This window comes from Tamandua tetradactyla, chromosome 17 (genome assembly GCF_023851605.1).
Source record: "Tamandua tetradactyla isolate mTamTet1 chromosome 17, mTamTet1.pri, whole genome shotgun sequence".
Lineage (NCBI taxonomy): Eukaryota > Metazoa > Chordata > Mammalia > Pilosa > Myrmecophagidae > Tamandua > Tamandua tetradactyla.
Genome location: NC_135343.1, coordinates 33,675,261 through 33,694,518, shown reverse-complemented (window position 1 = coordinate 33,694,518; position 19,258 = coordinate 33,675,261). Strand labels below are relative to the sequence as shown.

At 38.0% G+C, this 19,258-nt stretch overlaps 1 protein-coding gene and 1 pseudogene across 1 annotated transcript in view; one reads left to right on the top strand and one right to left on the bottom strand.

Moving 5' to 3' along the window:
• Positions 1 to 19,258, bottom strand: part of C17H2orf74 (chromosome 17 C2orf74 homolog) — a 60,627-nt gene that overhangs the window by 32,110 nt on the left and 9,259 nt on the right. The gene's annotated exons all lie outside the window — the stretch shown is intronic.
• Positions 1,451 to 4,875, top strand: LOC143661672 (zinc finger protein 148 pseudogene; annotated as a pseudogene).

Genomic DNA, 19,258 nt, shown 5'->3' with positions numbered 1-19,258 from the left:
CTGGTTTTAATGGCTTCAAATTACCAAGCCCTGGCATCTGAATTCCTTGAGAGAGGGATTCCACCTGAGTTGGGCTTCACCCCTCCCCTGGTGAAGGCATAGGCTCCAGACAAGCCCTCAATTGAGCTTGTTTCTGCCTATGCCTGGGCAGTTGCAGCCTGAGAAGTGCTGCTGCTGTATCCAAAGGCAGTTAAGCCTTTGTAGAAACACAGCCACAAAATCCTCTGTTTCTTTTCTTTTACTGTCAGCCCTGTCCCTTTGGCGCTGGGGCAAAAATGAGCGACCTCCACTTTGACCAGGTTCACCTGAGCTGGGGGCCTATTTTTAGTAGTCAGAATTTGTTAGTTAATTCCACAATTGGCTTTTGGTTGGGCTCAGCCCCTGCTGCTGGTAAAGTCTCTTTCCTTTCCCCTCTGGAAACAGCCTGCGGGGGAGGGGCACCAGCTGCTGCATCTTGGGGAACTCATGGTTCTGGGGAGGCTCGCAGCCCATCCAGCTGGTCCAGACTGGGGTACACTGTGTGTCCGGTCACTCTTATGGCCCCAGGAGCTGTTCTGTACTGTTTCTGGTTACTTAGTAATTGTTCTGGAGGACAAACTAAAACAAGTACATTGCTAAGCCGCCATCTTGGCCCTCCCTGTCTCAGTTTTTATCCTACCTTTTCTTTTGGTATCATACATGCCCCCAGCCCTCCTCCCTCAACCATACTCACATTCAGCTTTGTTCAGTGTACTTTCAATATTGTGCTGCCCTCAGACAGTATTGTGGTATTCATTTCTGAATCTTCACTAATCAGTCACGTTGAATATTCTGTGCTCCTTCAGCAGCAAATGCCCAATCTCTACCCTCTTTCTATCTCCTGAAAGCCTGTGCTCTCAACTTTAATTCTCAAAGTTCGCTCATTAATGTTAGCATATATTAGTGAGACCATACAGTATTCGTCCTTTTGTTTCTGGCTAATTCCACTCAACATAATGTCCTCAAGGTTCATCCATGTTGTTGCATGCATCATGACTTTATTCTGTACCCTTACTGACAGTCTTCTTTTCCACACACTGCTCCAAACCTCTCTCTACTATCTTTTCCTATCTGCCTCTTGTAAAGCAGGCTGCTTATTCACAAACTCTCTGTGTCTGTCTGTTTGAAAATATTTTCATCTCCCTCATTTCTGAGAGACAGTTTTGCTGGATATAGAATTCTTGGTTGGCAATTTTTCTCTTTCGGTATCTTAAATATGTCATACTGAAGAAGGTGGGAAAAGGAGAAAGGCGCAGTGTGGGAGCTGTTGCCAAAGTTGCCACCACAAAAATTCTCCCCTCCCTTCCCCTCCTATCAAGGCCCCTAGAAAGGCAGGAGCTGCCACCACCCACAGGTGGTAACTGAAGGATTCTGTACCCGCCTGTGAGAGAGGAATCAACACCTTGAAAACTCAGCTAAATGATCCGATGGGATGGGCATTTTCCTGACATACTTTGTAGAAGAATTTGATGGCATAAGTGATTAAGGTGATATTGTGGGGTTTTGAAGATTATGAAAGGTGGCAATTCAGCCATGATTTCTTTTTTGAGTTTACAGCAGTTCCTTCCTTGAAATCTTCATTTTTAATCTTAGTCTCAAGCAATTATAGTTAAGCACAAACACTGAAGACAAACTGGAAGGATTGTTTCTTAAATGTGGAGATATAGACAAAGCACAGTCTTCCAGGACAATGGTTGTAATGGGTGGAGTGCCTGGGCAGGCTATTGTGTCTGGGGAACTGCAGGAATCAGTGTTCAAGATTGGAGTATGCTCACCAGGAAATCCTAGCTGCAGACGAAGTGTTACAAGAAAGTGAAATGAGACAGCAAGACATGATAGCAGATGATGAACTTATGGTCCATGAAAAGACAGTGAAAAATGATGAAGAGCAGATGGAAACACACGAAAGGCTTCTTCAAGGACTACAGTACGCACTTAATATAAAGCAGGAAATTACTTTTACTGATGTATCTGAACAACCGATAAAAGACAAAAAACAAATCAGAGAGCCTGTAGATTTACAGAAAAAGAAGTGGAAACACAATATTCTCCTGGAAAAATCGTTACAATAAATGAGGATGGATCACTTTGTTTGAAAACCACTAAATCTCATGTTTGTGAGCACTGCAACGCTGTCTCCATTCATACAGTACCTGCTACAGAGACATTAGAAGATTCATACTGGTACAAAACCATTTTGCTGTGATGAATGTGGTAATCGATTCATTTAAAAATATCATATAGAAAGACATAAGAGAACTCATAGTGGAGAAAAACCTTACCAGTAAGAATACTGTTTACAGAATTTTTCCAGAACAGATCATGCATTGAAATATGAACATATGTTTCATAAAAATCCTGAAGAGAAACTAAACAGACATGCCATCAAAGGTGGCCTTCACTTCTGGAATTAACTAAATTTCATCTCTGTTATCCTCTTTTATAAACTTATGGAATGTCAGGCTTGGCCTTCATGGAGATATATTTTTAATTGTATTTTTAAAAAATATTTTTATTGAGAAATCTTCAGATACATACACTCCATACATAGTATACTCAATGGCTCACAGAATCATCACATAGTTGTGTATTCATCACCATGACCATTTTTAGAACATTTGCAACACTCCAGAAAAAGAAATAAAAATTAAAAACAAAACAAAACAAAACTCATACGTCCCACACCTCTACCCCTGCCTCTCACTGACCACTAGTATTTCAATCTACCCAATTTTTTACACTTTATCCCACCCTATTATTTATTTATTTTTATCCTTATTTTTTCACTCATCTGTCCATATGCTGGATAAAGGGAGCATCAGCCACAAGGTTTTCACAATCACATGGTCACATTATAAAAGCTATATGGTTTATACAATCGTCTTCAAGAATCAAGGCTACTGGAACACAGCTCTACAGTTTCAGGTACTTCTCTCTAACCACTCCAACACAGCACAAACCAAAAAGGGATAGCTATATAATGTGTAAGAATAAGCTCCAGGATAACCTCTCGACTTTGTTTGAAATCTCTCAGCCACTGAAACTTTATTTTGTCTCATTTCCCTCTTCCCCTTTTTGATCAAGAAGGCTTTTTCAATCCCATGATGCTGGATCCCGGCTCATCCCCCAGAGTCCTGTTCCATGTTGCCAGGGAGATTTACACCCCTGGGAGTCGTGTCCCAGGTAGGGGGGAGGGCAGTGAGTTCACCTGCCAAATGGCTTAGAGAGAGAGGCCACATCTAAGCAATAAAAGAGGTTCTCTGGGATGACTCTTAGGCATAATTATAAAAAGCTTTTCTCTGCAGGAATAAGTTTCATAGGGGTGAACCCCAAGATCAAGGGTTCAGCCTATTGAATTGGTTGTCCCCACTGCTTGCGGGAATATCAGGAATTCCGCAGGTGGGGAAGTTGAATATTTCCTCCTTTCTTCCCAGTCCTTCAAGGGAATTTTGCAAATACTTTTTTATTATCTGCCCAAATTACTCTGGGATATATCAGGGCATCACATTAACCTGTACACACCAACAGGATCTCACGCCCTATTCAAGATTCCATTTAATTATGGTGTTTAAAAAAACTGACCAAATTACAAGTTAAATTAGATAATGTACTACCCAAAATATAAATCCTGCACCAAATAAACATCTTTCCCTTTGGTTTCACACACACACACACACACACACACACACACACACACACACACACACACATACAAAAAGGTGGCCTTCTGACATCTGAGGAAGATTCTGGCTTTTCTCCATCATAAAAAGATAACTTACTGCCAAAAAAAAAAAGGCAGAAAACAGAAAAAAAATCAACCAGGTTGGACAAAGAGAGTGCTATGGACAAATCTGACCTGAATAAAGACAAAAATGATTTTCTATTTCTTTATTCTTCAGGTACTAAAGTGAAAGATAACTATATAGTAGCAGAATATTCTGTTGAAATGCCACATTCTTTGGTTGGGATATCGCATTTAAAAGATGCATCAGGAGAAATACACCCACCTAAGTTGGTTCTCAAAAAGATCAATAGTAAGAGAAGTCTGAAGCAGCCACTGGAACAAAATCAAACCTTTATCCATATATGAAGATAGCAAAGTTCCAAAATGAGCTTTTGAACTGATGGATAAACAAGCTTTGCTGAACTCAGAAGACAATGCTGACAATGGTCAGGTTGATAACTTGCAAGTACCATTATACCAGTAAACCTGTGTATAATGGTACTAATTATGATGATGCTGTGTAATTTTTGAAAAAGAAGCGATTTCTTTAAGCAACAAGTAATAAGAGTAGGGAGTATGCACGGAATGTGGATACCATAGCTTCTCAGTTTTCTATAACACAAGCATAAATAGTGTCATTGATAAAAGTATCACAGCATCTATATTAGATTCACAGGCACTGAATGTGGAGATTAAGAGTAATCATAACAAAAATGTTATTCCAGATGAGGTACTGCAAACTCTGTTGGATCTTTAGTCCCATAAAGCTAAAGGACAGCATGAGATATCATTCAGTGTTGCTTTTTCGAGCATATCAATAAATTCTTCAGAAGAAGTGTCTGAGGTCAAACAGTCAGAAGAACTTGGATCAAGCTCCCAAGCATCTCATCAGATAAAGCCAACCTGTTGCAGGAATACTCAAAGTCTCTACAGCACACGTTGGACAGAACTAGCCAAAATGATGCCTATTTGAATAGCTCAAGTCTTAACTTTGTGGCTGATAACCAGATCCTTCCAAATCAGCCAGCATTCTCTTCCATGGACAAGCAAGTCTATGCAGCCATGCCCATCAATAGCTTTCGATACCTTAGTGGAATTCTCCAGGTAAGTTTCACTTTGGACTAATAGTGGTGATTCACAACACTCATTTCCCTTGCAGGTGATGAGATAAGGCATGCTTCTGCCACATCAACACAGGACTTTTTGGATCAAGTGACTTCTCAGAAGAAAGTTGAGGTTCAGCCTGTTCACCAAGCTTACCAAATAAGCTCCTTTGAACAGCCATTTTGTGCTCCATATCATGGATCAAGAGCTGGAACAGCTACTCAATATAGCACTGCCAATGGACAGATGAACCTTCAGGGACTTAGGGACAAGTGCTGAATTTCCAGAATTTCACTTGGTGAATGTAAATGAAATAGAGCTGGGACGTCATCTTCATCTGATGCCAAAACTGGCCAGACTTTTGCTAAAAACAAAAAAAAAAAAACAAAACCATGTATATAATACTGGCACTTTAGAACAAATTAATCAAGAGTGGGTTACTCTATGAAAGGTGGAGTGCTGTACAGTTTTTAAAGCAATGAGTTATATCAAATTGTGCTGACATGAATAGCAAAATAATCTAATAACTGCATTTTGTTTGGTTAGTCAGCATTCTTTGAACTGCCTTACGTGTTGTCACATTGAAGTAATGCTTCACTTGTTTTAGATCAGAAACTTGCTATTCTACCTACACCAAGTTATAAAGGAAAAAAAGTCATTTGCACAATTGTTTCCTAATTGATGCAACTGTACATTCTTAGGAGATCAGTAATTGTGTGAAATTTACTCATACTGTTTACAAGTTTTTCTGCATAGACACTGCACTTCAGCAGGGAATCTGAGTATATTTTACAGACAAAGTGAACTTAAAAGTTTAAATATCAAGAGATTATGGCTTAAATAAGTTAGTGTGCCTTACAGTGGGAAAAAGAAATCAAGAACCCACTTTTTAAAAAGAATGATATGCCACATACCCTTGATTTTTAATTTTGCATTATAGTTATGTGTGGGTTTTCTTTAAGGAAAAAAGTAATAAAAATCTGTTGGTCTAAGACTCCACTATTTAAAAGCCTAATTACTTAAAAAATACACATACTTTAAAAACTTTTACCAAAATGCACAACTGTTGAAGCATCTACTTCTCTATGGAAGTATGTATATCAGTGTCAGTTTCTTTGTAAAGTTGAATCTAGATTTTTTTATGATTTTTTATGTGCAGATATCATGGTTTTGAAATTTTAGTTAAAAATATTCTGTAGATTACATTCCCAAGAACGTAATACTTACACAAAATGTATATTCCACATTTAAACCTTAACTGTATTTTACTTTACATATATACTTCATTTAACATAGAGCCCTTAGAATCTATTTGGTATTTTTTATTTCTCAACAAAAAAATTACATTTTTAAGTTTGATATGGTTGTGTTATAATCATCTCATAATTGACAATTTTAATTTTGGGCAATAAAAGGAAATTGGGGTATTTGTGAAGCTATAAAATATGGTTTAATCCTTCTCTTTCTAGAATCTTGATAGATTGGATAGTTAAACAGTATCCAGAGAAACTAAAGAAATGGCATTTTAGTTGCTTATTTTATCTTGAGTTACTTTTTAATGTACACTGCTCATTACAATTTACAAACCAAAAGTGTTTAATTTCTTTTTCAGCTAGATGCTAGATGAGTGATCAGAAACTTTTCGTTGCATTTCAAAATCTTTTTATAAACTACAGATTTTATCCTTAAAAAATACATATGTCATATCACTGCCTTCTCACCTCCATGGGTTTGCTGAGAAATCCACAGATAGTCTTTTTGAGCTTCCCTTATATGTGATGGATTGCTATTCTCTTGCTGGTTTCAGAATTCTCTCTTTCTCTTTGGCATTTGAGAAATTGATTAGTAAGTGTCTTGGAGTAGGTCTATTCAGATCTATTCTGTTTAAGGCATACTGTACTTCTTAGATCTGTAATTTTATGTCTTTCATAAGAGATGGGAATTTTTTTTGTATGCTTTTATGGCAGGGGTCACATTTCATTCTTTTTCCATATGAGTATAGAGATGGGAAATTTTAAGTGATTATTTTCTTCATTATTCTTTCTGCTCCTTTTCCCTTCTCTTCTCTTTCTGGGGCACCTGTAACACATATATTTGTGCACTTCATGTTGTCATTCAGTTCCCTGAGAACCCTCCTCATATTTTTCCATTCTTTACCCTATCTGTTCTTTTGTGTGTAACATTTCAGATGTCCTGTCTTCTAGTTCACTAATCCTTTCTTCTGCCTCTTCAAATCTGCTATTGAAAGTCTCTACTGTGTTTTTCATCTCTTCTATTGTGTCTTTCATTCCCATAAGTTCTGCCATTTGGTTTTCAAGCTTTCAAGTTCTTCTTTTTTTGGTTGTCAAATGTTTTCTTTCTGTCTTTCATTTCTTTTGCCATATCTTCCCTCAACTCACTGGTTTGATTTTTGATGAGATTTAGCATGTTTGCTTGAACATCTTTAATTCGTTGTTTCAACTCCTGTATTTTGTTTGAAGTGTAGTTTATTCCTTTGACTGGGCCATATATTCCTTTTTCCTAGTATGACTTGTAATGTTTTTTCTGGTATCTAGGTATCTGATTTCCCTGATTAGTTTATTCTGGAAATCATTTTCACTTTTTTACCTAGGATTCTCTTATTTGTTGGCTTTGTTCTCTATCTGTTCTTTGGAAATCAGTTCAATTTATTCTAGACTTCTAACATAGATTCTATTTAACCGATCAAATTTTTTTTAGCTCGTTTTCCTAGTTTTCACTCTGTCTATTTGAAATCTTCTTTTTGAGGAGGCTCTCCCCAAATATGATAGCCACAAATCATATTTTCTCAGACCAGGCAGGGCCAGTTCTCAAGAGGAGGATATAATCAGTATCGAGCTTCCCTGAGGATGAGACCCAGAAGGTTGTCAGACTTCCCTGAGAAGCTTCTAGACTCTGTTTTTCCTATCCTGCTCATCAGGTGACACTTGTCATCCTGCAGCTCACCACTGACATAAAATGGTGTGATGCCTTGAATTCTCAGCAGACCCTATCCCTGCCAGGGTCATGGTTGAGACAGAGGCTGAGGTAGTATGTGGGCTTAAGCTGTTTCTCTTTTGCAGCTCCTGGGTTCTGAATTCTCTGAATGAGGGCTACCACTTGAGCTGTGCTGCCCACCCCCACCCCTTTTCTTGGGGAAGATACACCCTTTAGGGAATCATCTCCTTCACTTGACTAGCTACTGCATATCGCAGATCTATCTTAACTTTGCCCTTGCATGGATCAATGCCAACAATTGAAAATGTCTTGAGGCTTTCTCTAATGAGATACTTAGAATAGTTTAAAAAAATAAAAATAAGAAATCCATTTTCAGAGGCAGTCTCCAGTCCCCAAGTTTCACCAGTTAAGAGCCGGAATTGGTACCCAGCTCTATGTACCTCTTTTCTTGGGGCACAGCCCTTTCCTAGTATTCTGAGCTCTGCTGATTCTAAAAGATCCATTTATTTTTGTTTTTATTTCAACAGCCTCACCTCCTCTCTTCCAGGAGAGACCTCAAGGTTCCTCTTCTGCTTGCTCTGGGTTTATCTGTGCTTGGAATTTATATTCAAGAGTCTACATTTGTTAATCAAAACTGCAACTGGAGCTTGGTTGAGCTACTTTACCTTGCTCCTAGTAGAAACTCCTTTCTCCCATGGGAAATTGTCTCCAACACAGCCTGCAGTGCCACTAGAAAGGGGTGCCAGCCTCCACAATTTCGGGGCTTAACTTACAGTTCTGTGGTGTGATCTCAGCCCTTCCACCTGTTCCAAACTGGTGCACAATGTGTGTCCAGTCTCAGATGTCCCCCAAAACAGTTGTTCAGACAGTTGCTATTTGCTAGCTGCTCTGGAGGACTAATTAAATTCCATACTTCCCTATGCCACCATCCTGCCCTACCTCCTAGCCCAGACTTTTTTTTTTAACTTTTTTTACTAATTAAAAAAAATTAACAACAAACAAAACAATAAGATATCATTCCATTCTACATATACAATCAGTAACTCTTAATACCATCACATAGTTGCATATTCATCATTTTTTAGAACATCTGCATCAATTTAGAAAAAGAAATAAAATGATAAACAGAGAAAAAATAAGATTATAATACCATACCCCTTACCCCTCGCTTCCATTTACCACTAGCATTTCAAACTAAATTTATTTTAACATTTGCCCTCCCCTATTATTTTTATTCCATATGTTCTACTCTTCTGTTGATATAGTAGCTAAAAGGAGCATCAGACGTAAGGTTTTCACATTCACAGAGTCTCATCGTGAAAGCTATATCATTGTTCAATCATCATCAAGAAACATGGCTACTGGAACACAGCTCTACATTTTCAGGCAGTTCCGTTCAGCCTCTCTGCTACTTCTTGAACAACAAGGTGATATCTACTTAATGCATAAAAACAACCTCCAGGATAACCTCTCAACTCTGTTTGGAATCTCTCAGCCACTGACATTTAGTCTCATTTCACTCTTTCCCCTTTGGTTGAGAAGGTTCTCTCAATTCCTTGATGTTAATTTTCAGCTCATTCTAGGGTTTTTCTCAGTCCCTTGATGCTGAGTCTCAGCTCATTCCCGGATCTCTGTCCCATGTTGCCAGGAAGGTCCACACCCCTGGGAATCATGTCCCACACAGAGAGAGGGAGGGTGGTGAGACTGCTCGTCATCTTGGCTGGAGAGAGAGGCCACATCTGAGCAACAAAAGAGGCTCTCTTGGGGGTGACTCTAAGGACTAAATTTTTTTTTTTTGATTTTTAAAGTAATGTTTATTTGAATTTTTTTTTATTAATGGAAAAAAAGAAATTAACCCAACATTTAGAAATCATACCATTCTACATATGCAATCAGCAATTCTCATCACATAGATGCATGATCATCATTTCTTAGTACATTTGCATTGGTTTAGAAGAACTAGCAACACAACAGAAAAAGATCTAGAATGTTAATATAGAGAAAAAAAATAAAAGTAATAATAATAGTAAAAAACAAAACAAAACAAACAAACAAAAAAACCTATAGCTCAGATGTAGCTTCATTCAGTGTTTTAACATGATTACTTTACAATTAGGTATTATTGTGCTGTCCATTTTTGAGTTTTTGTATCTAGTCCTGCTGCACAGTCTGCATCCCTTCAGCTCCAATTACCCATTATCTTACCCTGTTTCTAACTCCTGCTGGACTCTGTTACCAAGGACATATTCCAAGCTTATTCTCGAATCTTGGTTCACATCAGTGGGACCATACAGTATTTGTCTTTTAGTTTTTGGCTAGACTCACTCAGCATAATGTTCTCTAGGTCCATCCATGTTATTACATGCTTCATAAGTTTATCCTCTCTTAAAGCTGCATAATATTCCATCGAATGTATATACCACAGTTTGTTTAGCCACTAGTCTGTTGATGGACATTTTGGCTGTTTCCATCTCTTTGCAATTGTAAATAACGCTGCTATAAACATTGGTGTGCACATATCCATTTGTGTCTTTGTCCTTAAGTCCTTTGAGTAGATTCCCAGCAATGGTATTGCTGGGTCGTATGGCAATTCTATATTCAGCTTTTTGAGGAACTGCCAAACTGCCTTCTACAGTGGTTACACCATTTGACATTCCCACCAACAGTGGATAAGTGTGCCTTTTTCACCGCATCCTCTCCAGCACTTGTCATTTTCTGTTTTGTTGATAATGGCCATTCTGGTGGGTGTGAGATGATATCTCATTGTGGTTTTGATTTGCATTTCTCTAATGGCCAGGGACAATGAGCATCTCTTCATGTGCCTTTTGGCCATTTGTATTTCCTTTTCTGATAGGCATCTGTTCAAGTCTTTTTCCCATTTTATAATTGGGTTGGCTGTCTTTTTGTTGTTGAGTTGAATAATCTCATTATAAATTCTGGATACTAGACCTTTATCTGATATGTCATTTCCAAATACTGTCTCCCATTGTGTAGGCTGTCTTTCTACTTTCTTGATAAAGTTCTTTGATGCACAAAACTGTTTAATTTTGAGGAGCTCCCATTTATTTATTTCCTTCTTCAGTGCTCTTGCTTTAGGTTTAAGGTCCATAAACCGCCTCAAATTGTAAGTTTCATAAGATATCTCCCAACATTTTTCTCTAACTGTTTTATGGTCTTAGACCTAATGTTTAGTTCTTTGATCCATTTTGAGTTAACTTTTGTATACGGTGTGAGATATGGGTCTTCTTTCATTCTTTTGCACATGGATATCCAGTTCTCTAGGCACCATTTATTGAAGAGACTGTTCTGTCCCAGGTGAGTTGGCTTGATTGCCTTATCAAAGATCAAATGTCCATAGATGAGAGGGTCTATATCTGAGCACTCTATTCGATTCCATTGGTCGATATATCTATCTTTATGCCAGTACCATGCTGTTTTGACCACTGTGGCTTCATAATACGCCTTAAAGTCAGGCAGCGCAAGACCTCCAGCTTCGTTTTTTTTCCTCAAGATGTTTTTAGCAATTCGGGGCACCCTTCCCTTCCAGATAAATTTGCTTATTGGTTTTTCTATGTCTGAAAAATAAGTTGTTGGGATTTTGATTGGTATTGCATTGAATCTGCAAATCAATTTAGGTAGGATTGACATCTTAACTATATTTAGTCTTCCAATCCATGAACACGGTATGCCCTTCCATCTATTTAAGTCTTCTGTGATTTCTTTTAACAGTTTTTTGTAGTTTTCTTTATATAGGTTTTTTGTCTCTTTAGTTAAATTTATTCCTAGGTATTTTATTCTTTTAGTTGCAATTGTAAATGGGATTCGTTTCTTGATTTCCCCCTCAGCTTGTTCATTACTGGTGCATAGTAATGCTACAGATTTTTGAATGTTGATCTTGTAACCTGCTACTTTGCTGTACTCATTTATTAGCTCTAGTAGTTTTTTTTTTTTTAATTTTTTTTTATTAATTAAAAAAAGAATTAACAAAACAATTAGAAATCATTCCAATCTACATGTACAATCAGTAATTCTTAATAACATCACATAGTTGCATATTCATCATTTCTTAGTACATTTGCATCGATTTAGAAAAAGAAATAAAAAGACAACAGAATAAGAATTAAAACAATAATAGAAAAAAAAAACAAAAAAAACAAAAACAAAAAACCTATACCTCACATGCAGCTTCATTCAGTGTTTTAACATAATTGCATTACAATTGGGTAGTATTGTGCTGTCCATTTCTGAGTTTTTATATCCAGTCCCGTTGTACAGTCTGTATCCCTTCATCTCCAATTATCCCTTCTCTTTTTTTTTTTTTTAATTAACGGAAAAAAAGAAATTAACCCAACATTTAGAGATCATACCATTCTACACATGCAATCATTAATTCTTAACATCATCACATAGATGCATGATCATCATTTCTTAGTACATTTGCATTGGTTTAGAAGAACTAGCAACATAACCGAAAAAGATATAGAATGTTAATATAGAGAAAAAAATAAAAGCAATAATAGTAAAATCAAAACAAAACAAAACAAAACAAAACAAAAACCTATAGCTCAGATGCAGCTTCATTCAGTGTTTTAACATGATTACTTTACAATTAGGTATTATTGTGCTGTCCATTTTTGAGTTTTTGTATCTAGTCCTGTTGCACAGTCTGTATCCCTTCAGCTCCAATTACCCATTATCTTACCCTGTTTTAACTCCTGCTGAACTCTGTTACCAATGACATATTTCAAGTTTATTCTCAGCTCTAGTAGTTTTGTTGTGGATTTTTCCGGGTTTTCGACGTATAGTATCATATAGTCTGCAAACAGTGATAGTTTTACTTCTTCCTTTCCAATTTTGATGCCTTGTATTTCTTTTTCTTGTCTAATTGCTCTGGCTAGAACCTCCAACACAATGTTGAATAATAGTGGTGATAGTGGACATCCTTGTCTTGTTCCTGATCTTAGGGGGAAAGTTTTAAATTTTTCCCCATTGAGGATGACATTAGCTGTGGGTTTTTCATATATTCCCTCTATCATTTTAAGGAAGTTCCCTTGTATTCCTATCTTTTGAAGTGTTTTCAACAGGAAAGGATGTTGAATCTTGTCAGATGCCTTCTCTGCATCAATTGAGATGATCATGTGATTTTTCTGCTTTGATTTGTTGATATGGTGTATTACATTAATTGATTTTCTTATGTTGAACCATCCTTGCATACCTGGGATGAATCCTACTTGGTCATGATGTATAATTCTTTTAATGTGTTGTTGGATACGATTTGCTAGAATTTTATTGAGGATTTTTGCATCTATGTTCATTAGAGAGATTGGTTTGTAGTTTTCTTTTTTTGTAATATCTTTGCCTGGTTTTGGTATGAGGGTGATGTTGGCTTCGTAGAATGAATTTGGTAGTTTTCCCTTCACTTCGATTTTTTTGAAGAGTTTGAGGAGAGTTGGTACTAATTCTTTCTGGAATGTTTGATAGAATTCACATGTGAAGCCGTCTGGTCCTGGACTTTTCTTTTCAGGAAGCTTTTGAATGACTATTTCAATTTCTTTACTTGTGATTGGTTTGTTGAGGTCATATATTTCTTCTTGAGTCAAAGTTGGTTGTTCATGTCTTTCCAGGAACTCATCCATTTCATCTAAATTGTTGTATTTATTAGCTTAAAGTTGTTCATAGTATCCTGTTATTACCTCCTTTATTTCTGTGAGGTCAGTAGTTATGTCTCCTCTTCCATTTCTGATCTTATTTATTTGCATCCTTTCTCTTCTTCTTTTTGTCAATCTTGCTAAGGGCCCATCAATCTTATTGATTTTCTCATAGAACCAACTTCTGGCCTTATTGATTTTCTCTATTGTTTTCATGTTTTCAATTTCATTTATTTCTGCTCTAATCTTTGTTATTTCTTTCCTTTTGCTTGCTTTGGGATTAGTTTGCTGTTCTTTCTCCAGTTCTTCCAAGTGGACAGTTAATTCCTGCATTTTTGCCTTTTCTTCTTTTCTGATATAGGCATTTAGGGCAATAAATTTCCCTCTTAGCACTGCCTTTGCTGCATCCCATAAGTTTTGATATGTTGTGTTTTCATTTTCATTCGCCTCTAGGTATTTACTAATTTCTCTTGCAATTTCTTCTTTGACCCACTTGTTTAAGAGTGTGTTGTTGAGCCTCCACGTATTTGTGAATTTTTTGGCACTCTGCCTATTATTGATTTCCAACTTCATTCCTTTATGATCCGAGAAAGTGTTGTGTATGATTTCAATCTTTTTAAATTTGTTAAGACTTGCTTTGTGACCCAGCATATGGTCTATCTTTGAGAATGATCCATAAGCACTTGAGAAAAAGGTGTATCCTGCTGTTGTGGGATGTAATGTCCTATAAATGTCTATTAAGTCTAGCTCATTTATAGTAATATTCAAATTCTCTATTTCTTTATTGATCCTCTGTCTAGATGTTCTGTCCATTGATGAGAGTGGGGAATTGAAGTCTCCAACTATTATGGTATATGTGTCTATTTCCCTTTTCAGTGTTTGCAGTGTATTCCTCACGTATTTTGGGGCATTTTGGTTCGGTGCGTAAATATTTATGATTGTTGGGTCTTCTTGTTTAATTGTTCCTTTTATTAGTAGATAGTGTCCTTCTTTGTCTCTTTTAACTGATTTACATTTGATGTCTATTTTGTTGGATATTAGTATAGCCACTCCTGCTCTTTTCTGGTTTTTATTTGCATGAAATATCTTTTCCCAACCTTTCACTTTCAACCTATGTTTATCTTTGGGTCTAAGATGTGTTTCCTGTAGACAGCATATGGAAGGATCCTGTTTTTTAATCCATTCTGTCAGTCTATGTCTTTTGATTGGGGAATTCAGTCCATTAACATTTAGTGTTATTACTGTTTGGATAATATTTTCCTCTAACATTTTGCCTTTTGTATTATATATATCATATCTGACTTTCCTTCTTTCTACACTCTACTCCATACCTGTCTCTTCTGTCTTTTCATATCTGACTCCAGCGCTCCCTTTAGTATTTCTTGCAGAGCTGGTCACTTGGTCACAAATTCTCTCAGTGACTTTTTGTCTGAGAATGTTTTAATTTCTCCCTCATTTTTGAAGGACAATTTTGCTGGATATAGGAGTCTTGGTTGGCAGTTTTTCTCTTTTAGGAATTTAAATATATCATCCCACTGTCTTCTGGCTTCCATGGTTTCTGCTGAGAAATCTACACATAGTCTTATTGGGTTTCCCTTGTATGTGATGGATTATTTTTCTTTTGCTGCTTTCAAGATCCTCTCTTTTCTTTGACCTCTGACATTCTAACTAGTAAGTGTCTTGGAGAACGCCTATTTGGGTCTAATCTCTTTGGGGTGCGCTGCACTTCTTGGATCTGTAATTTTAGGTTTTTCATAAGAGTTGGGAAATTTTCAGTGATAATTTCTTCCATTAGTTTTTCTCCACCTTTTCCCTTCTCTTCTCCTTCTGGGACACCCACAACACATATATTTGTGCGGTTCATATTGTCCTTGAGTTCCCTGATACCCTGTTCAAATTTTTCCATTCTTTTCCCAATAGTTTCTGTTTCCTTTTGGAATTCAGATGTTCCATCCTCCAAATCACTAATTCTATCTTCTTTCTCTTTAAATCTATCATTGTAGGTATCCATTGTTTTTTCCATCTTTTCTACTTTATCCTTCACTTCCATAAGTTCTGTGATTTGTTTTTTCAGTTGTTCTATTTCTTCTTTTTGTTCAGCCCATGTCTTCTTCACGTCCTCCCTCAATTTATCGAAATCGTTTTTGAAGAGGTTTTCCATTTCTGTTCGTATATTTAGCATTAGTTGTCTCAGCTCCTGTATCTCATTTGAACTATTGGTTTGTTCCTTTGACTGGGCCATATTTTCAATTTTTTGAGCGTGATCCGGTTATCTTCTGCTTCCATCTGGGCATTTAGTCAGATTTCCCTGGGTGTTGGACCGAACAGGTTGAAAGATTTTTCTGTGAAATTTCTGGGATCTGTTTTTCTTATCCTGCCCAGTAGGTGGTACTCGTGGCACACGTTTGTCTGCGGGTCCCACCATTAAAAGGTGCTGTGGGTCCTTTAATTTGGAAAACTCTCGCCGTGGGGGGGGGGGGTTCACCAGCCGACGCGGCTTGGAAGAGTGCCAGCCGGCCTGGGGGTCTGAACGCGGGGAGGGTCGCCGGCCTCCGCAGCCCGTGAGAGCACCCGTCCGAATTTTTTAGTCGGTCTGGGGCGCCAAGCGTGGTGGGAGGGCGCCAGCTGCCGTGGCCCGGGAAAGTGCACTGTTCCCAGCTGGACCAGGGAGTCACGTGTTTGGAAGGGACCCCCCCCCCGTCACCGTTCTCTGCGGCCTGGGGATTTCCGATCCAATTCTCTCAGTTGGTCCGGGAGGCCGCGTGTGGTGGGGGCGCCAGCTGCCACGGCTTGAGGGGACCGCCTGCCCAATTCTGCCAGCTGGCTCGGGAAGGAAGAAGGGATGGACTCCGGCCGCTTTTGCTGCCCCGCCCGGGGAACCCCGCGCCCCTCAGCGATCTCACTGGAGCTGGTTCTCCCAGACAGTCAGCCGTTCCAGGATGGGGTACGCTGTCTTTTTGATCTCTGTCGTGGCTCTGGGAGCTGTTCTGTATCGTTTCTACTCCCCTAGTAGCTGTTCTGGAGGAGGAACTCAGATCTGCGCGTCTTACTAAGCCGCCATCTTCTCCGGAAGTCTCCTTAGGCCTAAATTTTAAGTAGACTTGACCTATCTTTTGTGGGGTTAAGTTTCATACGAACAAACCCCAAGACTGGGGGCTCAGCCTATAGCTTTGGTTGTCCACACTGCTTGTGAGAATATCAAGAATTCAACTTGGGGAAGTTGAATTTCTCCCCACTGTCACCATTCCCCAAAGGGGGCTTGCAAATACTTTTCCAGTCACTGAACAAATCACTCTGGGATTCATCGGGGCATTACTCTGGACAAACCAACAAAATCTCATGTGCTACCTGAGATTCCAAGTACTTATGACATTCAATCAAACTATCTAGATGAGTTTTATTAGGAAATGCTCTAGTCAAAATATAAATTTTGTACCAAATAAACATTTTTTGCTTTAGTCTCTCACATAAGGTGGCATTTTAAAGTATTAATTATCATCTGTTTTCAGCACCCTGCAATAATGACATTCCTTTGTTCTTCCTTATGCAAAACTATTTTTAAAATTTGTACATTGTGCATTTCACTATTATTATACACTCTAGGCATTCCTGGATTATACCCTTTCCATCTTTACTATCTATCTTTCTTTCTGATTTCATTTATGTCCCCAGCCCTCTTCCCTCTATCATTCTCATATGCAGCTTCACTCAGTGTTTTAACATAATTACATTACAGTTAGGTAGTACTGTGCTGTCCATTTCTGAGTTTTTATATTCAGTCCTGTTGCACAACCTGTATCCCTTCAGGTGCAATTACCCAATATCTCACCCTATTTCTATTTCCTGATGGTCTGTTACCAAGGAAATATTCCAAGTTTATTCACCAATGTCAGTTCATATCAGTGAGACCATACAGTATTTGTCCTTTTGCTTCTGGCTAATCACACTCAGCATAATGTCCTTAAGGTCCATGCATGTTGTTACATACTTCATAACTTTATTCTGTCTTACAGCTGCATAATATTCCATCTTATGTAAATGTCACAGTTTGTTTAGTTAACTGTCTGTTGATGGACATTTTGGCTGTTTCCATCTCTTAGTTATTGTTAATAATGCTGCTATAAACATTGGTGTGCAAATGTCCATTTGTGTCCTTGGCCTCGTGTCCTTTGAGTAGAGACAGCATATAGATGGGTCCTGTCTTTTAATCCATTTTGCCAGACTGTGTCTTTTGATTGGAGAGTTTAATCCATTAACATTCAGTGTTATTACTGCATGGGTAGTACTTTCTTCTACTATTTTGCCTTCTGGATTTTATATGTCATATCTAATTTTCCTTCTTTTTACCTTTACTCGTAGTCTTCCTTTCTACACTCTTCTCCACACCTCTCTCTTATGTCTTCGTATCTGTCTCTAGTGTTCACTTTAGTATTTCTTGCAGAGCTGGTCTCTTGGTCACAAATTCTCTCAGTGATTTTTTGTCTAAAAATGTTTTAATTTCTCCCTCATTTTTGAAGGACAGTTTTGCTGGATATAGAATTCTTGGTTGGCAGTTTTTCTCTTTTAATAATTTAAATATATTATCCCACTGTGTTCTCGCCTCCATGGTTTCTGCTGAGAGAGCTGCACATAGTCTTATTGGGCTTCCCTTGTATGTGATGGATTGCTTTTCTCTTGCTGCTTTCAAGATTCTCTCTTTCTCTTTGACCTCTGACATTCTGATTATTAAATGTCTTGGAGTATGTCTATTTGGATCTATTCTCTTTGGGGTACATGGTACTTCTTGGATCTCTAATTTTAAGTCTTTCATAAGAGTTGGGAAATTTTCAGTGATAATTTCCTCCATTAGTTTTTCTCCTCCTTTTCCCTTCTCTTCTCCTTCTGGGACACCCACAACACGTATATTGGTGCGCTCCATATTGTTTTTCAATTCCCTGAGTCTCTGCTCATATTTTTCCATTTTTTCCCTATAGTTTCTGTTTCTTGTCGGATTTCAGATGTTCCATCCTCTAGTTTTGAAATCCTATGTTCTGTCTCTCGAAATCTACCATTGTAGGTTTCCATTGTTTTTTCATCTCTTCTACTGTCTTTCTCTCCCATAAGTTCTGTGATTTGTTTTTTCAGACTTTCAGTTTCTTCTTTTTGTTCTTTCCTTGCCTTCTTTACATCCTCCCTCAATTCATTGATTTGGTTTTTGATGAGGTTTTCCATGTCTGTTCGTACATTCTGAATTGTTTTAGCTCCTGTATGTCATTTGAATTGTTGGTTTGTTCCTTTGACTGGACCATATCTTCAGTTTTCCTAGTGTGATTTGTTATTTTTTGCTGGCATCTAGGCATTTAATTACCTTAATTAGTTTATTCTGGAGATTCCTTTCACTTCTTTTATCTAGGGTTTTCTTGCTGGATGAATCTGTTGTCTATCTGTTCTTTGACATTCTGCTCAGCTTTATCTGGACCTTTAGCTTAAGTTTTGTTTAACAGAGGAGAATTTTTCAGTTCTTGTTTTCTTGTTTCTTGCCCTTATTGTGTGGTGTCTTTCCCCCACACACACACTTAGGAGGGTGTACTTAGATATTATAGACCCCAGCCAGATTTTTTCCAAACCAAACTGGCCTCCTATCAGGAGGAAAGAGTCACTTGTGTTGGTTTTCCCTGAGGGTGAGACCCAGCAGGTTGAAAGACTTTCCTGTGAAGTCTCTGGGCTCTGTTTTTCGCATCCTGCCCAATATGTGGCGCTTGTCTGACTGCAGGTCCCATCAGCATAAGATGACCTTTAACTTTGCCAGACTCTCCCTGCTGCGGGCGTG